Source organism: Chinchilla lanigera, unplaced genomic scaffold (assembly GCF_000276665.1).
Source record: "Chinchilla lanigera isolate Chin_1 unplaced genomic scaffold, ChiLan1.0 scaffold00057, whole genome shotgun sequence".
In the NCBI taxonomy this organism is placed as follows: Eukaryota; Metazoa; Chordata; class Mammalia; order Rodentia; family Chinchillidae; genus Chinchilla; species Chinchilla lanigera.
The window spans coordinates 13,284,045-13,296,634 of NW_004955458.1; the positions used below are offsets into that span (position 1 = coordinate 13,284,045).

Sequence of the window (12,590 nt, forward strand, 5' to 3'; positions counted from 1 at the left end):
AGGTACGGGGATAGCAAGCAAGAGCACAAGCTTCTCTTGCTCCCTGGGGGCAATGCTGCCAAACTTCCTCTACAGGAAGTCTCACTACAACACATACAAACTGGTCAGCAAAAAGGACCAGAGTTTTCCAGAGTCATCATTGAGGACCAGTCAGTAAAACCCTGCAGAAAACATAAAAATAAATTACAGATAATTCATGTAGAGAACACCAAAGTCTTCACTGGTTTGTTCAAGACTGTAGATGAATGAAAGCAAAAGGAAGATAGTTACAAGGGGTAATTGATAAGTATAGAAGGACAGGGGTACATAAAAAAGAGTAACAGCCTGATCAATAAATGTCATTCAGTCAATATTTACTCTTGGCTCAACAGATTCCACACATTGAACTAGGATTTCTAGAAATAGTGATGAACAAAATAATGTGTTTGTTCTTGAGAAGCTCACATTCTGGTGGATTAGACAAATATACATGAGGTTTTAATATATTATATGTGTATATATATCATATAAGAGACTGCAATAGATTGCAAGTGCTACAGATGGCAAGTACTTTACAGAGGAGAGAGACATGACCAGCTTTTTGGAGCAAGTAGAACTAACCCTTGAGCAACGTGGAAAATGAGCAAGATTGGACATGCAGAGAAAGTGTGTGACAGGGACATTTCAAAGAAGAAAGAAAGAAAGAAAGAAAAAAAGAAAGAAAGAGAGAAAGAAAAAGAAAGAGAAAAAAAAAGAAAGAAAAGAAAGACAAAAAAGAAAGAAAAGAAACAAAAAGAAAGAAAGAAAAAGAAAAGAGAGAGAAATGGTCAGAAAAGAAAGAAAGAAAGAAAGAAAGAGAAAGAAAAAGAGAGAGAGAAATGGTTAGAAACTCCTAAGGAATGAAATAAAGAGAACAAAGTTCATTGAAAAAGGTCTTTTAGGAGCAAGACACAGAGGTTTCCCAGAAGCTGGAAAAGGCAAGCTGTTCAAGGCTCAGAATGTGGGTGCACATCAGAAGGGGTGCAGAGACACAGATGGGTCAGGGTAGAGCAGGGCCCCACCACACAGCAATACTCCATCAGAGCTAGGTCGCATTCTGGCTGCTGTGAAGTCTACTGAAAGCTTAAAATTTAAAAAAGAAAAACTTGAAGTTTGTTCGCAGATAAAGGAGCTTAGAATACTTCACGAGATAACTATCCTATGCCAGTCTAACCATAAGAAAAGATTAATTCTGTACTGGCTGTGAAATTTATGGAAGGGCGAGAGAGATCCATAAATCTTATAGTTAGAAAACTAAAGTTGCTGAATGTACTGAGGGGAACTTAGAATAAAAACGGAACTCTGGGAGAAGAGCTCAAAGGAGTGGACACCAGGGCTCCAAGATAGTCGAGTTGTGCCAGTGAAGGAGAAAACCTCTGGATGTAAGACTAGAGAAGCTGTCAAGCCAGATACTCATGCGAGGTTTCCTCCTCAAAGGCATCACTGAAGCACTTCAGACAGGCTCTTTCTAGTGTTATAAAAAGGGGCTCAGTGTAAAAAAAGAGAATGCTGGAGTTAACATGGTGATCGCACCTTCTTTCCTACCAGGAGCTCAAATGCAAAAGACAATGAAAGTACTACCAAAAAGGGCCAGAATAATCGATGCACCCACCCTCCTGACCATGACCTCCTGGGCCCAGCTCCTTTCTGTGAGGAATTCGACCACTGTTGAGGCCTTTCATAACCAACAGAACGAATGCCCAACAAGAGAGACTGGTAAAAAAGCAGAAGACAGCTAATAAAAATTTAGAAAGGAAGACCATCCAGTAGGTTGTTGAACCCACTATTTTATTTATAGAGCACTGATATTTTATAGCCTTGCTATGTAAGATGTGGTTCTCAACGCCAGCAGCACCAGCATCCTCTGGAAGCCTGCTAGAAGCGGAAAATCGTAGGCTGCTCTGTAGACGTGTTCAATCAAAGATCCCTGTACGAATCACAGGCACGGCGACATTTGAGAAGGGCTGCTCTATAGAACTGAGAAACTGTTCGCGCCACAAAGAGGGCGCGGCCCCTCTTCATAATGCAGTGGACACACCCTTCTCCCCTCCCGCACTCAGGCACTGCTGTCTCAGCGGAAATCTGGCGGGTCTGCCAGATGCTTTCCCTTAACAGTCTCAGAATACCTGCGTGACTTCGCTGTCCACACCACTGTGGCTGAACTTGATTAGATACTAGGAAGAAACGAATATGATTATCTCATGAAAGCACTGTTTCACGCACTAAAGTGTGAAAGGCCGATCTGATTAATATTCCCAGCAAGCACTGACATTTTAAAGGAATTTGTTAATTTAAATGGATTTCTATTGGGTAATTTACAGGAAAGAGTTACTTTTCAGCAGGGAAGGCTTTCAAGCATTTATTATCCTACCCACTGCCAGAACAATGAATCATCAAAATCCATGTATGGACCAAACATTGTTATAATAAACCACATTCCATCTGAGTAATAGCAACAATGGTGCTGAGAGGTCAGCTGAACAACCGAAGATTAGATTATATATTACGTTTTATACAGAAGTGTAAGAGACGGAAGGAGGGGGTAAAGAGGGATGTGGAAGGGGACAGAAGTAGAATTAACATGCGTTATGTACATGTATGGTACTGACTCCCTGGATGAAAGCAGTCATGTATTGCAAACGTACCACTAATAAAAAAATTTGATAAAACGTATATGGATAAACAGAAGAGAGTTAGATTTAGGATTAGAAAAACTGAAGGAGTATATATAGAGTTGGATACTGAGATGCAGTGAACTAAGAGGGAAATGAACAAATTATATGCTCTACACTAAACAACGAGATGATCTCTAGAAAAAAATATAAGGATCAGGCACAGTAGTGCACATCTGTAACCCCAGTCCTAGGAAGGATGAGGTTCAAAGACTGCCTAGAGTTCAGGGCCAGCCTGGGCTACACAGTGAATTGAAGGTCTGCCTGAACTACATTGGGAGAGTCTGCCTGGAAAGCAAAACAAACAAAATGAAACAAAATGAAAGGAATTTAATATAAGGGGGAAATAAAGTAAATACAAACCATGCCCTGATTGGCTGGCTCTATCTAGAACTTAAAAGCGAATCCTAGGAAATGTACTTAACCATAGCATTATGCTTACAGAATTGAAGAGGCACTTGTTTACATGCAAAGACTAGCTTCCAGCAGAATTTTCTAGAGTCAAGCAAATTACACCTGGACAAAGTCATAAAAATTTAAAGGATCCCCGATAAACATGAAGTAAAAAAATGTTTCTTTCTAAGCATTCATATTGGGTGAATAAAGAGGTAGGTGAGGTTTAAGAGAAAAATATAACAGTGGTAAAGAGAATTTTATTTCAGGGCAAAAGAGAATAGAAAGTTGGGCAGGGTAGCACACAAAATAAGAAAAACTATACAGGCATAAACCTATTCAGATCTGAACAGCTAAAATGTTTAAGTTTTTTAGGGCTTTTTTATCTGCAAAATGGGTTTTAAAAACTTACCTTTTTTTCAAGATTGTTTTGAGGACTACACAAAAAGTACAGCATTTCACTCAGTAATACTTGATTTTTGTAAATATTTGGTTTTTATTTAACTCCAAAGAGAATGAAAGATGGGTTATAATAGCACTTTGAATACAATAAGATTTAAGGTATAATGTGGTTTTTGTTTAACTCCAACGAGAACAAAAGATAGGTCACAATAATATTTTAAACACAGTAGGTATAATTCACAGTCAGTAAAAATTCTAAAATTATAAAAGAGTGAGGAAATAAAAACTTTATGTCTACAGCCAGCCCTTTGCACCTGCATTCACGGATTTGTATCATAAATCAACCAACCACAGAATGAAAGTATTTGAAGAAAAACCACATCTGTACTGAATCTCTACAGACTATTTTCTTGTCAGTAACAAAATAACTATTTATAAACAAAATATAAAGAAAACAAGATTTTACATAGCATTTATATTGTCTTGGATATTATAAGATTATAGAGATGACACAGTATCACGGGTGGTGTGATTTTTCATCCTGAGGCCTTGTGCTGTAACTTCACACAGTTCCGAGCCATCAATATTCATTACTTGTACAAGGGCTCTAGATCCACAGAACCTGACACCACCACATATACTTGTGTGATTTTAGCTCTTCGTGGCTCAGTTTCCTCACGTGTAAAACAAGAGTAATAGTAATCCCTGTATCTCACATGTTTCCCATTTTATTTCTTGTTGCCTGGGTGACTTTTAAATTTCACCATTTAACTGGCAGGAGTCCATATCTTCATCTCCCAACGCTAAGAGCACAAGCCCCAAAGTTGCATCTTTAACCAACCACAAGCTGTATGGAGAATGCTATAGCTACGCAGCACCTTTAGGAGGGGGTTTGAGGATAGGAGGAACTTCAGGACTGTCTTTGTTGGGGAGAAAACTGCAATTTCTTTCCCTTGACCCCATAAATAATCTACTATTTCTTAGCTAGAACTTTTCATATAATTTTTTTTTCTATTTAGATATGTTTGGGTCTTTTTACACTCTTGCTCTAATTTGTTTGCTGTTATCATCTTTAAAGCAATTATTTATACAGCAAGGATGAGGTATGCACTCTATAAAGTATATTATACATAAGTATATTCATCTCCACTGTATAACCATTCTTATGACCTCATATGGATAAACCCAGACTTTGATAGATAGATGAGAAAGAGAGAGGGAGAGGGAGAGGGAAAGTGAGAGGGAGAGGGAGGGAGAGACACACACACACACACACACACAGAGAGAGAGAGAGAGAGAGAGAGAGAGAGAGAGAGAGAGAGAGAGAGAGACACTACTATATCCTAAGTGTGGATCACACTTATCAGTACTTATTCAGTAAATTAATTAGCATACAACTAGTTGACTGCTAGTTGTCCACCAAAATGTGTTCTTTCCATTCTAGTCTTCTTTTACAGAAACCCTAATTTTACCTGGGTATGTTCATTTTAATCTTTTACTACATACTTATCTCCCTTATTTGAATGTGAGCTACTCAGGAACAAAACCTGTCTTCTTGGACCTTTTCCACATTTGTAACACAAGGTACCAAGTGACACCTTATGAATGCACTGAGTGAATGACAGCATTTATTATTCCACCTGTTTTCCTATTTTGTTTACTCAGTATACTTTATGAGAGAAACCACCTCAATTTTCAGAGGCCTTTGGTGTGGTATTCATCAGAGACCACTTCATGCTTCTCTGCTACACGTTAGGCAATGACTCATCTAAGAGCGCACTGACGAGGCTGTTTATGTTTGCTAAATGGGCTTTCTCCGATGCGCTTCCTGTGGCTGTGTTTTAGTGACTCTTTATAAATGCTGATTTTATAAAACCGAGATCCTTCTTCACCAACCAGTATCTAGTAGCAGCCTCCTACGGAGGTACTCTGGCAGTCTGACTTCCTGAGGATTACTTCACTTCCCGCCCGCCCTGCAAAAACTGGATGCGAGCAGGATGAGTAGAATCAGTGTGCGCATCTTGTGAACATCCCTCCCTCCTATGTCACCCTTTCTGCTTGCTGAAATGCAGATATTCTGATGAGAGATCTTGGATACAGAAAATGCTTGACAATGACAGAGCAACAGGACTGAAGCATCTGGGTGCCTATCAAAGTGGACTTCACATCTAAACTAATACAATGACAAGCACATTACTGCACGAGGTTACACTCCTCGTATTCTTCGTAAGCTCTGCCTGAAACCCACGTACCGGGACAGTTAGAATTATGCTAACTTCACTACCCCCGCCAAGTCAGTCCCGATAAACTGAAGGCAGCGAATTCCGATCTACATGTGTGGGGTGTGTACCCCAGGTTACATTCATGCCTCCTTCTTCTCTTTTCATGGGTAGAGATTCAAATGCCTTACTTTGCTTTGCCCAGTGTTGCCATGGCAGATGAATTCCACCTATTGAGCACTAGGACTTAGGGAGATTCTATCTATTATCCTCATTCATGACACAGACAAGCACGCCAGGACAGGGAGCTGCTATGACACAGTGTGAGCCTGAGCTCCAGCGGAGGATGTGAGTTTTCTGCGAGCCTATGTTTCACAGGAAGCAACTCTTGTCAGTGCTGAGCGCCAGGCGGCTGCAGGGAAGGGCCAGCTCCTTATACACACTACCAGAGAAAGCCAACAACTTGTGTGATTTAGTCTACCTGTCAAGGGGAAGAAACCAGAGGTCCCACAGGAAACTGTGCTTCAGTATAATCGCACCCATGGGAGCAGGAGGCAACTCATCCTCCTCCTTTTTGTCCCAGGTGGTTCAGTTCATTCTATCCAGAGGCAACAGGCCAACCTAGGTGTGATACTCTGTAAAATAAAAAGGACATATCATTCCTTTGGAATGACACCTTTAAATATGTCCATTAAATCAGAACTGCACACCAAAATGTCTACAGACCAAAAGTGAATCTAATTCTAAAATCCGACATAAGTGATATATATTCTAACAGAAATAGTGTTTCCTGCAATAAATTGCCTAGTAAAACAGGGGTTAAGTCACCATGCTGTAGATATCAAAGAGAATTTAAAGTAAGTTTTTTTACATGTGATCATTAAAACAGCATAGGCAATGAACTGTAATTCATTCCTAAAGTAATAGGAAGATTGATTTAAACCAATAAAGACTAAAATATTCTAGGGTTGGTATAACTTTATTCTCTTTCATCTTCCTATATTTATTATAGTAGTCTACTTCTGGGAGGATAGCATTGACTTTTAAAAAGTGTTTTAAGTTAAAATAAAAACACTGTTCAAGTGAGAAACTGAAAAGGAATTATAGATATAGCCTGTGGAACTCTGGGGAGTTTTTATTATCAGACCTTAAGGTAGGAATACTGGAGAGGAATCTGCCACTGGACAATTTCACCTCCATCACCCTGAATGTAATGGAGGGGAAAGGAGAAGAGAAGATCGAGAAAAATAAGGCACACAGAGTTTGGAGAGAGTAGAGAAACTAACAGAGATACGAACGCTAACGTGTTCAAACTACCATGGAAGACCAGTAACGAACACAACTGGTGAACTGTTGTGTCTTTATGCATTCTCCATTTTGTACCCACTTTCACCCCCGGCCTTGTGCACACCCTTCGGAAATAAAAGAATTTTCAAGATTATTCTTCCAGAAGAGAAAAGTGTAGCCCAGAGAGCAACTACTGAGTTCCTAGTTTCATGGTACCTCAATACTAACCTGGCCGAAAGCCTCCTCCTTCAGGCCTCCTTCCTTCCTAACTGCAGGGAGCCCCTCAACAGTGGAGTTGGGCCTTCTCATCGGTATTTATGAGGGAATGTTAGGCAGACACTCCACGAATGAATACAGAATTAAGTAAGAATATGGATTCAGGATGGGGCGATGCTTTCATTAACCCCAATAAGAAACATTTCATGGTTTGTTCAGTTAAAATAAACAGATTTAATTTTGGATTAATTTACCTCACACATAAACTTGACAAATTTGCTTTTAAGTTTCACATATAATCTGAAAGTACCAACAACACGTGTCACAAAATTAAAGTCTACATTATGATCCAATGGTGGAAAGTAAAATCTCAAGTGACTTCTATAGCTTCACTTCAATTTCGAATGAAAACACAGCACAAGCCATCATGAGTAACTATTAATAAAGCCAACAAGTCATACATCTAAAGAGCCCCAGCTAACAGATGTGGAAAGGAGAACACTAGATAGTTATCCTCACTAGTAGACCCTTAATTTTTTCAACAAATCATTAACACATGCACTTCTGTGGGGAGAAAATATTTATCCATATTATAAATTTATCCATATCCATATTATCTTATAAATATTATAAATATATATATTTATCCATATTATAAATCCATATTTATCCATATTATTAAAAATAGCAAAGCCTGACATAACTATTTATGATGGTTAGAAGCTTCTATTTAAGGTATACTAGGTGAAGGATCACAGCATGCAATAAATTAAGTGAACTATTTGTGGTGTAAGCACTTCATCAAACACTAAGATCTTCCTCTACCTGAAAGTCCCATTAACCTAATGTTTTCAGGGAGACAAAATTCACATGCATATCTAAATGTTTTCTAGCTTAAAGCATCAAACAACATTTGGTTTTGTAATAAATTAAACCAAAGACATTCTGATAAAGTACTCTCCACGAATAGTGTATTTTTCAAGGACAGTCATGTGTTTCCTTTATTTAAGATCTTACATGCCTAAGAAAAAGGACCTGTTCTCACAACAGTGCCCAATGCATTATATGTAGTTTGATGACATAATACAGATAATCTTAGTTGCTGGTCATTATGAAGACAATTATTTAGATACAGGATCATAGCTTAGTAGTGCTGTTTTCTTACACCTATTTAAATGATAGCCATTTCTGTGAAGCTTCTATTAAACTATCACTTATTAACTACACATTGTGCCTTTTTAGATCAGGGTCTAGGAAAACTGCAGGGAAATATACGAAGCGTAACTATGACACTTACCTACAAGAAGGTTGCAGTCTTACTGGAAAAAAAGTAAAGAACCCATTTTTAAAAATTGTATTATGAAAACCTAGTGTCTTATATTTCAAATAATGAATGTAATACCTATTTCAAAAATGAATTTCAGAAAATAAATCACTTATTTAATATGTGCTCATGTTAAAACAACAATGGAGAGCTACAGCTCTAATAATAGCAAAAACTTCTCTGCAGAGTATTTTAAGGTTGTCTCTAACCAGCCTTGGACTAGCATTATTTATCAGTGACCACCCTCCCTGCTCACCATACTGTGCACCACGGCCAAAAGAGAACACTCCCTCCTTCCCAAACTCTTTCACACTCTCCACTTCAGCTGACCTTGTTATCCAACTCCACTTCTCAACGTAAAACAATTTTCCTACAGCAAGGTAACTCGTATTTGCCGACGTCTGTGTCCTCCTCCTCTACTGAGGCACGTGGCGGAGACACATTTTCCAACTCCTCCTGTACTTCGATGTGTCCATGTGTCTGGGCCGAGGAAGACAGAATGTGAACAGGAGCGAAGGGTGCTAGCTCTTGGTCTTGCCTACCCAGATTTCTATCTGTCGACTTCTCATTCCACCAATTTGAAAGAGCAAAAGAGACAATGGGAGGAGCCTCTGCCCTTAATTTATTCTGTAGAGCAGAGTCACCTTCCTCCCTGCTGATCCTCTCTGGGCCACTGATCCGCGACACGAGTGAGAAATAAACTGCGTTATGCCACTGAGATTTGGAAGTCTGTCTCTTATAGCAGCTAGCCTTATTTACTTTAGTAAGTCCAGTTAACATTTAATCATCGATCAAAGTTTCCTTCTCTGCAGAGTCTCCTCCATCCCTCCAGTCCGAATTAATCGCCCTTTTCATTGTGTTCCCATAGCACTCATTATGCGTATTTATTATTTATTGCTGACTAAATAATTTACAAGCTTATGAGCTCCTGAGGGGTAGATGCGTTTGTTCATCTGTGAACCCTGAACACCTAGCCCACAGTAGTGCTCAGTGCAGGTTTGCCAGAAGTTTTCCGCTGACAGTATTGGGGAAGGTTGCACTGGTTTAACAGAAAGCTTATACCTAACTTTTATTGGGAAAACATTTTTTTTTTTAATGGTTGGTGAAAAAAGACTCCTGGATCCAGCAGTGCATTCAATTCACACATGAATACCATGCCTGAGCAGTACTTCCCTGGAAAAGTGTGGTTCCGTTCTTCTTCCCCTTCCAATGGTTCACGTGAGTCATCAAATCCAACCACCGCCACTGCGGCTCCTCTTGCTCTGACTCATAACGCGCCCTCAGGGCTTAGTGACAGCCTGCTGGTAAATAATTACGATCTGTTGTGATTTTTCAGAATAGTTTTGCTTTTCCTTTGGACAAAGGAAAACAGACTGACGGATGCACACATCTGGTACTCAATCAATTGTAATCTAGAATTTACAAAAGGTCTACAGAACAAAGGCAAAAGAAAACAGAAAATACGACAGTGCTGAAATTATAGTGTATACTGTCGAAGACTGAAACAAAATCATACACTCCCAGGGAGTTCGTAAGTATTAGGTGTCTGCTCCCTCCCCAGCTGCACTGCCACGATGCGGTTTCCTGAGAATTATAGATGGGAGGGGACAGCCACATACGCACACACAGAAGACTGCGTTAAGTCTCCGTTATAGGTAAAGAGAAACAAAATTTTTTGTCCCTATTCAGCTTCTATAGGCCATCAGAACTCCCAGCAGGGGCAGACAGCTGTTACTGCTCCTCTGCCTTTCCTGGACTGCAGGTGTGGAGAATCTTTCCCAAGGCAGGCAGTGCACTCACAGCTTGGCCAAGTCAGGACACCTGTCATCAGGCACCTTATAGTAATGGAATACATACCCAGTAATGTCGGGTACAGCCATCTCTCATTGCACTATATAAGGCATAAGTGACTACAACTCACTATGTTCCTCTTTCCAGAGGCCAAGAGGGCAAAGCATGTGGGAAAGAATCTTAAAATCATGATCGATATCCAGCCAAGGAATAACCAATCAGTGGCTTCTAATGGGGGACACTGTAACACGGAAGTCCTTAGTCAAAAAAAGGGTATAAAGTAATGATTCTGTCAGCTTGAAAGGGAACAGGGGCACGTACCGGACACAAACCTTCTGTACACTTTCCTTCTTCCCCTGGCCATGCTTCCTCCCACCTCGGGCACTAAGTTTCCCGCGCTAACATCATCTGCCCTGGAAGAGCTGACTGTTTCCTTACAGCTGCTGCAGGGCAGTGGGATCCATCAGCCACACAGCTGGAGTTTCTGGTTTCGGCCACCCCTAGGTGTCACGGCTGGCATCCCATGCAACAGCTAGAGAGGCCCAGTGCAACGCGGACATGGGGGGGAGTTGACTTCCTGAGTCTGAGCCCCGAGAGAGAAGGAAGAGAGCTGAGCAGATACGTGTTTTCACTTCTATTTTAGGCGCTATCCTGCAACATCTGTCCAGAAAAGTTCCACATGGCGAGTGGATGCAGTTGCCAAGCAACTGGCTGTGTTCCTTGGTGGTCCTCGGTGACCAGTTCTGGAACCATTGCTTCCCTCTGCTTTTCTTGCCTCCTTTTCTCCTCCCCATTTTTTTCAAGTTGTGGGAAAACACGCCTAACACAGAACCTATGCACTTAGTGATGCTTACCTGCACAGTTCAGTAAGATTAAGCATGCTCACATTGTTGGGCAACAGCTCTCTAGAACTTTTTCTTTTCGCAAAACTGAAACTCTATGTCCTTTGAACACTACTTATAACCCTCCACATAGGTAACCACTGGTCTACTCACTGTTCCCAGAGTCTGACTACTTTAGAGATCTCTCTTCAGGGAAGTCACACAATATCTGTCGTTTTATGACCCCCTTCCCTTATTGCTCACCTTACTGACCTGGGTTTATATATCCCAAATAAAGTATACTCCAATACTTGCCTCAAGCTAGTTTTCTAGAACTCTGGTTATGATAGTGTCCTGCGTAGCTTGGATATTATACGTACTTTACAAACATGTATCATATAATAACATTTATCTCATGAGAATCCTTTCTGATAAGTACCTGGTCATTATACTACACGGTGTTAATTGTAGATTTTAAACCAGCAATGAGAGCCTCAATAATGGTGGTAATGGTGGTGGTAGGGGTGACAGTGATGGTGGGGGTGACAACAGGGTGGTAGTCAACCTTTGAACTCTTGAGGCAAATCAGTATTCACTCTTAATTCTGTATGAAACAGTCATATATTTATACATATATATATATATGCATATGAAGTAATCATATATATGACTTGTTTCATCACCACTTAATGACTGAAACTATCAAGGCTAAGAACTTGACAGAGGCCATAAAGTCAGGAAGTGACAAGGCTGGGTGTGACCCTAAGCCCTTCTGCCCTCAGAGTCTGTCCATTAACTATGTGAGCTGTAAGTAACTGCTTTTGTCTCACACAGGCAAAGCAATCTGAGCCCTCCTATGAGCCACAAACTTTGATAATTGCTTCACATACATTTTTGTTACTTTTACAGCCCTAAAACAATTCTATAAAATGAAAAAGCTCATTGATGCATAAAAATTTTTCTCCATTACTTTCCCCAAAACAAATCTAGCAAGAAAAAAAAATAAACTTGCCCATATATTTTATCACAAGCATAAAACAAAATTTATGAAATGTGTAAGAAAGAAATGATATACACTTATAAATGTACTAAATTTGGGAATATAAAAATAAAAAAATGCTCCTGAAAACAGAAGAGCATTGTGAAATTAGTTTGGAATAAAAATGCCTACCCAACAAGGCTTTAAATGCTATAAACATTCTGAACATCTGTTTGATCTGGAACTTGTTTCAATGTTTGTGCTGCATTCTGTTAGGAAGTATCCATTTTTACACTCAAAACTAGCCTGGGGCACCTCCATGACTTTGAGCAGGCTATCGCATACTGTAATTCATGAATGCTTTAAGCTCTAAAGAACGTCTGAAATTATCACTAAGTATAGGGTGGCAAAGGAGATAGGTTAAATTTTATTAGATGCTTTAATCCATATGCTAAAACTGACTTGATA

General features: G+C 39.8%; 1 long non-coding RNA gene across 1 annotated transcript; it reads right to left on the reverse strand.

The window, feature by feature from the left end:
- Positions 1 to 5,720: 5,720 nt before the first annotated feature.
- Positions 5,721 to 9,669, reverse strand: LOC106149951. The gene is made up of 3 exons (XR_001236444.1): positions 8,862 to 9,669; positions 8,505 to 8,526; positions 5,721 to 6,339 (listed from the first exon to the last, which is right to left on the reverse strand). It is a non-coding gene; the product is annotated as an uncharacterized LOC106149951 (long non-coding RNA).
- Between the last annotated feature and the right edge of the window lie 2,921 nt (positions 9,670 to 12,590).